This window comes from Hyaena hyaena, unplaced genomic scaffold (assembly GCF_003009895.1).
Source record: "Hyaena hyaena isolate Hyena2069 unplaced genomic scaffold, ASM300989v1 scaffold_549, whole genome shotgun sequence".
In the NCBI taxonomy this organism is placed as follows: Eukaryota; Metazoa; Chordata; class Mammalia; order Carnivora; family Hyaenidae; genus Hyaena; species Hyaena hyaena.
Window position 1 is genome coordinate 1 of NW_024081180.1, and position 13,214 is coordinate 13,214.

The following is a 13,214-nucleotide window of genomic DNA, read 5'->3' on the forward strand; positions in this document are numbered from 1 at the left end:
AAAAAAAAAAAAAAAAAAAAAAAAAAAAAAAAAAAATGTGTGGAGGACTTAAATAGACATTTTTCTAAAGAAGACATATAGATGACTAACCAACACATGAAAAGATGCTCAACATCAGTCATCAGGGAAATTAAAATAAAAAGAACAATAAGATACCATGTTACACCTGTAAGAATGGCTAAAATAAAAAAACAAAAGAAATAACAAGTGCTGGTGAGGATATGGAGACAAAGGAATCTTCATGCACTGCTACTGGGAGTGTAAATTGATTCAGCCATTATGGAAAACAGTATGGAGGTTCTTCAAAAATTTAAAAATAGAATTACTATATGATCAAGTAATTCCAATACTGGGCATCAACCCAAAGAAAACAAAAACACTAATTAGAAAAATATATTCACCACTATGCTTATTGCAGCTTTATTTATAATAGCCACAATATGGAAACAACCAAGTGTCCATTGATAGATGAATGGATTTAAAAAAGATGCAATATAGATGATAGATAGATAGATAGATATAAAAATAAGGAAATTCTTGCCTGTTGCAACAAACATGGAGGAACCTAGAGGTATAATGCTAAGTAAAATAATTCAGTCATAGAAAGACAAATACCATATGATTTCACTCATATGTGGAATTTAATAAGCAAAACAAATGAACAAAGAAAAAAGAAATAAATTACAAAAACAGACTCTTATATACAGAGAACAAACTCATAATTGCTAGAGAGGAGGTAGGTGGCAAGAGGGATGAAATAGCTAAAAGGGATACATGTACCTTAATGAACCCTGAGAAATACATAGAACTGTTGAATAGTTATACCATACACCTGAAACTAATATAACACTGCAGGTTAATTATACTCGAATAAAAACATGATTTTGGTTATTATTTTGTCATCTAAGTAGGTCTTTTGCTATCCCTTTGCACATAATCTTGATAATCTTCTGGTCTCTTAGCAGATTGGATATGACGTTGTGTCTTCTCTACTGTGTTGGCCTCTACTGCATATTTTGGATTCCACATATGGCTATTGGAGCAGATGCAAATTGTTGACACATTAAGTGTGGAAATCTGTGTCAAAAATAACCTGTTTATGACAGGATTAATTCTACAAGCCTAGACCCTTAGTACCAAAATAGGACATTGATACTAGCCCAGATTTTGCCATATTTTAGTGGTTTTGGAGATCATGAGAATTATTTTATATTACTTTGTAATTATTTTCTGATATATTAAAGAATATATATATCATAAGCACTATCATTGTAACTTAGTTATAAAATTATCTAATCTTGGTAGAATACAACAGGAAAGGTTAATTTTTCTTCATCGCTGCTTTCAGCATGTCTGATTTAATCTTGCATTCTTTCTTTATGATATCTCAGGCAGACAGACCCTGTAGCTTTCTAAGAACTTTCATTTAGAAGAAGTTTATGTGTTATAAGTTCCAGAACAGACCAAAGCTGACTTAAATCTTAATCCAGTTAAAAGCAATTCCTTTTCTTATCCACTCTGTGCTGATCTGGGGCTTACAGTCTTACATTAATGGGGGGTCTGTTCACTTACTCTACCTCTCTCTTGCCTGACATAAGACAATCTGAAGGAACACAGTGAAAGAGAAAAGAAATTAGATCTAAGGTGTAAACTTTTTGTTCACTTATTTTTTTCTTATTTAGTCTTGTAATTTTATTTTCTTTGGGCTACCACTGATAAACTGGCAGTAGTTGCTCTGGACAGACACCCAAAGTCAGTATATGGTGCATTTCATTCCTTAGAGAGCTTGTGGGGACTTGTGCATGGTTTCATGTTATCTATGGCATCTTCTCTGAACTGACATCTGGTCATGCTCAACTCAGGTCCTTTATCTAGTGGGTTTAGTCCAAGGTCTCTGACTGCTGAGCTTCTGCTGCCCCAGAAGTCCCCCTTCATAAATGGGAAACTTCCATATGGATTAGTTCTGAACATGCCTGTTCTGTCACGGCAGATAGCTGCAAGTGATGGCTATGCGTGGTTCTCTGTCTTTGGGCCCTGCCATCAGAAGCTGCTTTAGATATTGGTTTGACTTCACTATTACCTAGGTGAGAGTTGGAGACATGATGCTATGTCCATGCATGCTTCCAAGCTGTAGAGGACACAAGTTAAGCTATTGTAAATTCTCTCACTGAACTTCACCTTGGTGCATGAGCTAGGGAGGGTCTGTGGTTTTCTGAAGTTCAATAAGTATGGAAGTGAGAGATCATCTCCAGATTGTTCTCTTGTGTGGCATCACCCTTGATGGAGTGGAGATGAGTGAGGAAAGAAAGCAGCTGGGAAAAGTGATAGCCCTTTCCATCCATCTAGTAATGACTACCTAAAAAGACAACAGTATTACTTCCAAGAAACCCATCCAATTCCTGGTTTCCCTTTTATATACATTGGACGTGGAGAAACGGGCACCCTCCTACACTGTGGGTGGGAATGTAAACTGGTGCAGCCCCTCTGGAAAACAGTGTGGAGGTTCCTCAGGAAACTAACACTAGAACTCCCCTATGACCCAGCAGTAGCACTGCTAGGAATTTACCCAAGGGATACAGGAGTGCTGATGCATAGGGGCACATGTACCTCAATGTTCATAGCAGCACTCTCAACAGTAGCCAAAACATGGAAAGAACCTAAGTGTCCATCAACTGATGAATGGATCAAGAAGATGTGGTATATTTATACAATGGAATACTACATGGTGATGAGAAAGAATGAAATCTGGCCATTTGTAGCAACATGGATGGAACTAGAGGGTGTTATGCTGAGCGAAATAAGTCAGGCAGATAAGGACAAATACCATATGTTTGCACATATGGTATATAGGTGGATTAGGAGGAAGTTATCGGAGGACAAAACAGGAGAAGAAGCGGAAAAATAGTTGGGGAGAGGGAGGGAGGCAAACCATGAAAGACTCTTGAATGCTGAGAACAAACTGAGGGCTGAGGGGAGTGTGGGGGAGAGGCGAAGGGGGGTGATGGGCATGGAGGAGGGCACTTGTTGGGATGAACACTGGATGTTATATGTAAACCAACTTGACAATAAACTATTTAAGGAAAAAAAATAAAAATATACATAGGATGGGGGTGATAGTCTGATGATGGTAGATTGTTTGATATACCTTCTTAACCTGTGTATATAGGTTCTTTAGAGTGTGTGATTTCCTGTCATTTATGGCTTATAATATCAGTTGTTTAACTAAAATTCTAAGAGATTAAAAAAAGTCCAATGTATCTATGGGGGATGTTGGATAATTTACTTCATCTTTTTGTTTGTAGTTTTCTCATTTGCAAAAAGGAGAAGATTATAACACCGACACACAGTGTTGTTGTGAAGCTTAAAAAGGTAATCCATGTATCCACAGCTGCTTAGCGCAGTTCATAGTACATAGTAAGAATTCAATCAATGTTAACTACCATCAGAAAATCCAGAGTATTTATTTAACTATAGATAAATATTGACAGACTGTCTATTTATTCCCTATTCAACACATATTTACCCAACACTTAACTGTTGTAGGTACTTTGGGAGGGGTAGTGAATAGAACAGAGAGCACTCATGAGGCTTACGTTCTATCAGGTGGAGGCCAAATCATAAGCAATTGAGTGAGATACAATGTGTTGGACAAGGATTAATACTATGAAGAAAAGTAAAGCAGGGAGAATAGTTCAGGAATATGGAGAAGTGCTGCTATTTTAAGTGATGGGAAGACTGGCTGATAATGTGACATTTGAGCAGAGAGCTGAGGTAGAGAATATTATTCTGCATGTTAACAGAAAATGTGTTAATTAAATTCAGCATTACAATCTCTAAAAGTTTAGTACTATTTATAACTCAAACAGGTAACTAAGCCTTATATTCAGTGAAGAAAAATTACCTTATTTTAGGTAGATTAATTCAGTAGTTCAGGAGACAATTTATACTATATATAAAAACTATGTATTGGTCCATGCTGGAAATCTTCCTTTTTCTTTCCTTTTAGCATGTCTTCTGATTTTTTTGTTGTTGTTGAAAGCTAGACATGAGGCAATAGAACCTGAGGTCAACAGGCTTTAATCTGAAGTTTTATGTTAATCTCTTTAGGAGTTGGGCTGTGTTTAATGGTAGCTAGAGTTATAGGTGCCACTGGCTTCAGATTTTTCTGGTGTCCTCACTCCTTGTTGTTTTGGGTTTCCCTAAGAACTCCTCTGATGAGTCCGCACATTCCAGCTCTTAACTGCGGTCTACTGTTATCATCGTGACAGCCCTGTTGGCCTGATGGTAAGGTGTGCGGGAGGGCACGTGATCTATAATCATTTAATTAAATCTCAGCCGTTTACTGTACCTGTGTTCCCGGGTGTTGACTTTCACAAGTGTTTCTTAACTTTCTCCTCATCCCCTTGCCCCTCCAACTCCCTCAGGCTAGAAGGAGCTGGAGTTGGGTAAAGCCTCTTCAGTTTACCTGGGATATGGCTCAGGTAAAGCCTTTCCCCCTGGAGAGAAGGCCTTTCATATGGAGAACATGCTAGTTGTATTTCATACTTCAGAATGATTACACTTCCTCCCTTTGCCGGCTCCAGGATGCGGTATCTCTTGGCTTTTCCATGTGAAAACCAGGAAAGCTCCCAGAAGCAAAACCCATAGAAACATGAGTGAGATCTTATGTTTTTAAAATAATTAGTTATTAAAGTATAGCCCACATACTGGTATGCATAAGTCATAAATGTGAAGCTCAATAAATTTTCAGCAATGGAAAATACCCACGTATTTCTTTAAGCGCCCTAGTCAAGAATTAGAATGATGGCAGCATCCCAGAACCCTGCTAATGACCACTTCGATCACTACCCTTTCCAAGGTCAGTAATGCCAACTTCTAGTAGCATACATTAGTTTTACCTGTTTTCGAGCTTTATGTAAATAAAATCAAATAACAGGAATTCTTTCATGTCTGGCTTTATTTTAATCAATTCTCGTCAGGTTTAAGCTGTGCTATTTCATACAGAAGTAGTTCATTTACCTTCACTATTGCATAGTATTTCATTGTACAAGTGTAACATCATTTATTTGTCCTTTCTATTGTGATGGATGTTTGGATTGTTTCCTGTTTTTCTCTATTAGAAATAGTGCTGCTATGCACTAGTGCACATTTCTTTTCATGAGTATATGCAGTCATTTCTGCTAAGTCTATATAGAAGTGTGCATGTAGCAGTGGGATATACATGTTTGCTGTTAGTAGATACCAAGTGCCAAATAGATTTACAAAGTGGCTGTAACTCTGTAAACTCTCCCAAGAAGTGTATGTGAATTCAGGTCACTCCACATGCTCACCAATACATATTATCAGTCTTTTCCAATTTAGCCACTTTTGTGGGTATGAAGTGGAAAGAGTGACTAATAAATTAACTGTAATGCCCACTTTTGAATCACAAATATTGGCCGCTTGGCAGTCTTAACTCCAAGTTTTGTCTCTTCAGCACCTCGATTTTTCAAATGTCCTCTAGGTTCTCTGCCTCTTTACAGTTGCCTCCAATTAAAACTTGCATCCAGATTCTGGGTCTCTCACTATGTTCCAAAAATTGGCAAATGCCCTGAGGGAAATATTTGTTTTCTATCTTCTATTTGTGTGTGTGTGTGTGTGTGTGTGTGTGTGTGTGTGTCTGTGTGTGTGTGGCTTAAAATAACAATCATCTTTTTCCTATCTCTCAGTTTATGTGGGTAACATAATTGGAAAGATCCCAGCTAGCCGTGTTCCATGAAGTTGCAATCAGACAGTGATGTGGAGCTAGAACAGCTGGGTACTGGCCTGTCACATAATCTTAGGGTCTCCTGTCTCTTCATATGGTCGAGGCTTTCCATATGGACTCTACATGTGGTCTAGTTTGAGCTTTCTCATGACATGATGGCCTAAGGACACTTGGACTGCTTATGTGGTGGCTAAAGACCTTGGATCCTTGAGTTCTGTATACTTCAGCAGTTTCCCCAAAGTCTTCAAAATTATATGTCTATATGCATCGCAGACAGCAGTAGAAATATAAGACTTATCTGATGAGCTCTTATTCATTTGTTCCTAGAAAACTTACAAGAGTGTGTCTATAAGAAAAAGGACTTTCACTATTTTGTTTGCTTTGTTTCTTTAGAGAGAAAATTCTAGCCAACATAATCTCCAAAGATTGTATGTCTTCTGCAGAAGAATCAATATAGAATGAGCTATTCTGATATTTGTCGTTTTCCAATTCTAATAAAGCATCATGAATTCATGTTTATAGTTTTTGGTATAACCCATTTTCATAAATATTGAGGACAGCTCTTATAATTCACGAATATATCAAATACCTTGCGTTGATCTCCAATTTAGTAAAAAGGCAGATGGGTAAATGCATTGGCATCATTTTGCCATCTACAAACATACCACTAAATGTATTTCTAAAAGTGTTGAAAAGAGCAGTGCATACTGTCATTTTATGAATTGTAAGTACTGTATTTGCCTTGAGTACTGAAGCGGAAAAAGAAAAAAAAAATCCCTGTAAATGTGCTTTTACCAGGAGCCTGTGCAGGAGCCTGTGGTTTGTTTGTTTGTTGGGTTTTTGTTTTGTTTTTTTTGTTTTAAGCAAAACAACTTTGAAGTGGGCAGTTGCTTTAGAGTCACAACCCTCAAAGAAACAGTGAGTCAGCAAAAGTAAGATGAACCATCAGGAGAAAAAAATGTTAAAAAACAGATATACAATTATTTTTCATTCTTTTGTTTTTTCATTTTTCTGAATAAATTCTTAGGACTTTAGAATAAAATCTACTCCAAAGGTAAAGAAATGTTCTGAAATTTTTTAAAACAATCATATGTCACATACTGCTATCATCAAACTCCTAACCCCAACCATATCCAGGAATTGCTAGCAATGAAAAATATGCTATGCTGCATGAAGGAAAAAGTAAAAATAACCTTGGTTTACCTTCTAGAACCTACGAAAAAAATGTATCAGGTCCTGAAAAATGAGGCATAAGAGTTTGTATCCCTTTTTTCCCTTGATTAAAATGCAAAACACGGGAGGCTTTCATATCAATGATCTATAGAATATATATTGTTTTCTTTTTTACTCCAGCAACACATTATCTTTTTACCCCTGGTCCTCCTACTGCCCAGGAAAGAATGAGTCTTCAAAAGGCAAACTCCTTCTTATTCCCTCAGTAGGTGTCAGAGAAATTCAAAGCCAAATCGGTTTTGGGCTCCCAAAACTACAGCTTACTTTATTCTAATAAAGTCTTATCAGTGCATAATAAAGTATCTACAGAAAAATAGTAATATTAACAGTAGGTATCTATTATATTGTTGTTTAACCTTAGCTTGTAAGACAGACATGAGAGAGATATTAGTATCATCATCTATTATATATGTTTTTGCATAAGTTTCACACCCAGCATGGAGCCAAACGTAGGACTTGAACACACGACTCTCAGATCAAGACCCGAGCTAAGATCAAGAGTCAGACAGTTCACTGATTGAGCCATCCAGGTACTCTAACTTAGGTATTACTTTTAATCCCACTTTACGGATGAGAAAATAAAGAGACACAGATGTTAAGTAAATTACACAAAATCATTTAAGGCAGAGAACTGTCCACAGTAAATAAGTATATTTGACCCTTGAACAACATAAGCTTGAATGGATGGGTCTATTTACAAGTGAATTTTTTTTTCAATAAATACGGTACAGTGACATAAATGTATTTTCTGTTTATTATGTTTTCTTAATAATGTTTTTCCCTAGCTTACTTTATTGTTAAAAATATGATATATAATACATGTAACATGCATAATACATGTTAATTGCTTATTTTATCAGCTATGCTTCCCATCAGCAGGCTGTTAGTAGCTATGCTTTTAGGGTGTCAGAAGTTATATGTGGATTTTCAACTGCACTGGGGATTGGCAAGGGTCAGCTATACCATCACTGATGGTCAAATTCACAACGATGCTTTTGGATTACTCCATCTCTCTTGCCACTCTTATGGCTGCTACTTCGGATTCCTGGCCTGGGCAGAGGTGATGACCCCGGCCCTCCAGAGACACTGTGTCAAGAGAGCCCCATGCAAACAAGGCCAGGGCTTTGGGGGTTACAGTATTTTACATGCACATATTTCCCCAGAGTGCTAGTCTGTTCTGAGTCAGATCTCCCATTTTTCCAATACATGGATCAAAAACTTTATTTTTTTTCCCTTTCCCTCCATTCCAAACACACTGCTTCTCTCTCTTGGGGTCATTTTATTTCAGGGGCTCCACTGTCCTTTCCTGTGACCGAACTTAATCAGAACTTCTCTTCCTGCTCAAAGAATTTCTTTAGTTTACGATTTTTCTCACTGAATGGAATCTTGAAGATGATGTAGTGTGCAAATTAGGTGTAACATGATGATGATGATGATGATGATGACGATGATGGAGTTTTACTGCTATAATACAGTTTTGAATCAAGCTTTAGTCCAAACGATTTAACATTTTAGATATGCTGGTATTAGTTCTGTGTAGAGCTTCAAGGTAAATAAACAAGTGGTCAAAACATTTACCTAAGGCTTGGATAAGTGCATTTAGAGTTTCTTCTGGTTGTGGAAGGAAAAGGAAAGAGTGTTAGTTTCTGAGTCACCAAACAGCTACACGAAGTTCTTGCTATTTCATATTTGCTGTGCACATCATTTGCTAAGCATTTTCTTACAGCACAAATCTTCCCTCTGAAGGACCCTGAAGCACACTTGACTGCTGTTTTCATTCCACAAGCACTTTTGAGTGTCCAGATATGTTATATATAATGTTGGGAGACACAAACATGAGTGAGACAAAGTCCCTTTCTGTGAGGAGCACTTTCGATCTGTTTGGGTGATAATCTGTGAGTCAAAGGGTAGGAGATATCTAATACAAGAATGTGCTTCTTTTTTCAACCAAATTTCATCTAACAAAATGAAAATGTAAGTGGCGAAAGGCAAGATCTCTGATTTTCAATGGCTAGCAAAAAAGAAAAAATGCTTTTGTGATAGCTAAAAAGATATAAAAATATTGGGTTGCCAGATAAGACACACAGTTAAATTGGAATTTCAGATAAAAATGAATATTTTTAAATTTTTACTTGATCAGTCTTGCAATCCAATAAAGTAAAAATCTGCATTAATTTCTTTTTATGGTAAATATTACTTCTTTTTTTTTTTAAGAAGAAATGACATAGCAGCAAAGGAATGACGCTTGAAATCAAACGTGTGGACTGAAGTCTGACTTTATAAGTTCTTTGCTAGATGGCAGTGGAAAAGTAATTTGACTCTGAACCTCAGTGTTCCTACAGAAGTGATAATAATTATGATAAAGGTTATGGGATGGGTCATTAGTAATACAGAAAAAGTGCTAGCACGTAGTAGGGATTGTATTATTTTTACTTGCCAGCGATCATCATAATAATAATCACGATAACAACTAACATTTATTCCACATTATGTGCTAAGGATTCTACATGTATTATCCTATTGCATTGTTACTACAACCTCTTGAGGTAGACAAAAAATTGTGTTTTGTTTTGAAGATAAGACAGCTGAAGCACAGAGGATTTGAACCCACTCTTAAACACTATGCCATATTGTGTCCCCCATGTACTATGTAGAAATAATTTTAGACACACTAGTGTGACATACAGCAATACAACTCTCTGGTGGCTGTAGAAGATCAAAGATACTTGGGGCACTTGGGTGGCTCTGTCAATTGAGCATCTGACTTCGACTCAGGTCATGATCCCACGGTTCATGGGTTGGAGCCCTGCATCGGGCTCTGTGCTGACAGCCAGCTCAGAGCCTGGAGCCTGTTTCAGATTCTGTGTCTCCCTCTCTCTCTGACCCTCCTCTGCTCATGCTGTATGTCTCAGAAATAAATAAAACATTAAAAAAAAGAGAAGAAGATCAAAGATACTGAAAACAACATTAATATATGAGGTAGAAGCATAACTATGGACTTGTCTGCCACCATGGACCAGCAGAACTAACATGGGACAGTTATTGGCCTTTTTAGTTACCATCTTGAGATGGAGGTGTTTGCCACTGCTACTGCTGATAATAACAGTGATTGTGATAATATTGCAGCTAACACATGTTGATCATTTACTATGAGCCAGACCATAGTTGAAGCATTTTATGTGATCTTTACAAGATTGACAGATAAAGAAACTGAGACTCAGATCATTTAAATAATTCACACAATGAAATTCACCTCTCTCTTTTACTTCAACAATGAGCCTGTTGTGAAATCTCATTCTAGCCATAATTAACCATAATAACAAGTGTAAGTCTTCTTATAACATGAGCTAAAAATCTTCTCTATTGTTTCCTTGAGGGCAGGGTTCTTGTTTACCTTTTCTTTGTATCCTCCCAACATGCCACATGGTATATGGTTGTTCTGGTCATCTATTGCCATGTAATAATCCATTTCAAACTTAGTTCCTTCCTATAGCAATATATTATTTTTATCTTTCCTGACTGTTGACAGGTTCAGTAATAGGTTGGTTCTTGAGAATCATTCAGGGTTGTAGTCAGATGGCCTGTGGCGGAGTCAAGAAGTTTTCTCACTCACATGTCTGTCACCAGAGCTAGTTGATCATCTCTCTCCACATGGCCCCTACATGGGGCTAGCCTGGACTTCCTCCTACCATGGTAGACTCAAGGGGATCAAACTTGTCACAGGGTGACTGACACCCCCCAGGACAAGCATTTCAAGAAACAGGAAGTAGAACTTCCTAGTCTTTTAAGGCCTGGTTCAAAAAAAAAAAAAAAAAAATGCAGCAACTAATTCAGCTTGATCAATCATTCTAAAAGGAGAGAGTAGTTGTGAAACCCATCTGCATTCAAAAGGAGGGGCTATAGATCACAGCTCTCAATCTGAAAGCGTCAAAAAAAAAACAAATGTGTGGCACATCTTGAATCTACCACACTGGCATTTCTCAGTAAGTGTTAGGTGGATGAAATGGATATATAGATAAATGAAAAAGATCTAGGCCAAAGAAAGCAGATGAATGAGAAGAAATCTTAGGTAAAGATTGAAAATGAAAATATTTATAAAGAATATTATTATTTGAAGTTTAAAAGTTCCTAGGATTATGCATTATAGTCTAGAAATTAAGATATAAAATCTTTTTATATCGTATTTTAATAAGTATAATAATGTATATATTAACTTATTTTAATAAGTATTTAATGTATATATTAACGATTAGATATGAGACTGACTCTTCTTTTTCATACTAATATATTGGGATAGAGGTGTTTGGAAATTTTGAATGGATATAATGGCCCTGGACATTGCCTTTTGATCAGATGAACTTATTCTTGTCTTTTGTTTTCATTCAAGTTTTTCTTCTCCACTCAACAGAGTTTACCTTCGAAGGATCAGAGACCTGGAATACCTAGTGAATTTTACCCCATGACATTCCTAATTTTTTGCCTAAGAAATCACAAATAATATGTTTTTATAAATTTGTTTATTTCCATAAATGCTGAAAGTGACTCTAGGCTTCAGCTTCCATCTTATTTTGAGGACTTCTACATAGTAGGTATAAGAATTCAATTATTTTATCCCCATGGCCTTCATAACCATAACTTCCTTTACCCTGATATCTTCGTCAGTGCTCCTGTCTCAAACTCTCATCTGTCCCTATCTCAGAGAAATTACTTTGTAAACTCACACAAATTATTTCAACTCTCTCACTGCTTTCTAGAGAGGAGTGGAGGGAAATATGGGACATGAACAGGGACATAATGAGAGAGTAAAAACCACCAGGACTTTAAATGTTAAAATCAACAAAATATGCAAAATGCCTTGAGGCAATGTAATATCACTGTCTCACAGAAGGCAGAAAATTACTAGGAGAAATTTAAATGATGTGCTGGAGAATGTCAACTGCATTCAGAATGGAGCTTTGGATTTTTATAGGAATTGAATACACATTTCAATCATTAAAATGAAACACTCTAAAATTGTTTCAGATTGAACTTTACCTAGGCCGAGGAAGAAATTACAATTAAATATATCATGCTAAGTTTTGAATTTATGAAATGAGACATGGGGTTTTCTGAGAAAAAAAAGCAAAATGGAAAGTTTATGTCTAGAACCCTTTTCATTCCTAGGGCATCAAAGTTGGGGATCAAAATTGTACCTCCATATCCACTTCCTTAAAACCCTGAGAGGAAAGATGTAAATATGAGCTTTACTGGGGTTTCTAGAGGGTGGACTATAACCAGAAGCAAACACATATTCTCTTTACAGGGATCTGTTTTTAGGTGTTTCTTCTCAATATCCCAGGATCCCTCTGCTTCATTGTACCTTCACTGCTGGGGTTACGAGCTTCACTTCGTCATCACATTTTGCTTTTCTATTTCTGATCTCAGTATGTTTCTATTTTGTTGTTTTTGCTTCCTCTCAGATAAGGTATCTGGGTTTCCAAACTAAGTCCGGTTTCTCATTGTCCCTGTAACTGATGATGTAGATGAGAATCCTTGACCTTGGACAGTAGCTAATTGGATGACCCAGTTAACAAAAGGAACCCAAACCTTTCCTGGGCTGTCTCATATGACAGTCACTCATGAACCGGGCCACTCTTTGGCTCCTGCTTAGAGATACACAAAACCTCAAAAACAAACAAGGCGCTAACCAGGTGTATCCCCTCTAAGGCCTCTTTTAATTTTCAATGTTCTCAGAAAACAATTCTTTCAAAATGTTGTATAGGCTTCCTGTGTATGTATTTCTAATTTACCTCATTAGACAAAAGCCACACCCACAGATTTCTTCAGAATATGCCCTTTTGCCCCTTGGGTTTACCTGTGAAGCTGCTGAGGAACAATGTTGTTAGAAATCCCTTTGTCTAACTGAAAGCCAAGACCTTAAGTTCCTTTGAGGCCCTTTTGTCTGTCTGAAAGGCGCCATGAGGCACTGCCTTAGGTCTTTCCTATAATTCTATGGTCACATTTTGGATTGGATATTTGACCTGAGACCTTTTCTCGTTTTGAGAGTCTTTTGTTTACTGAAAAGGCTATTTTGGAGGTCTTTTCCAGTCCAACTTAAAACTTGCAGAATTTGTTTTTCTCTCATTTTTTAGTAGGCTGCTTGAAGAAACCAGGCAGCACTCTCAACATTCTGCCTGGAAATGACCTTAGCTAGATCATAAATTTCATTAGAAATAACTATTTTCTATGCTGCCTC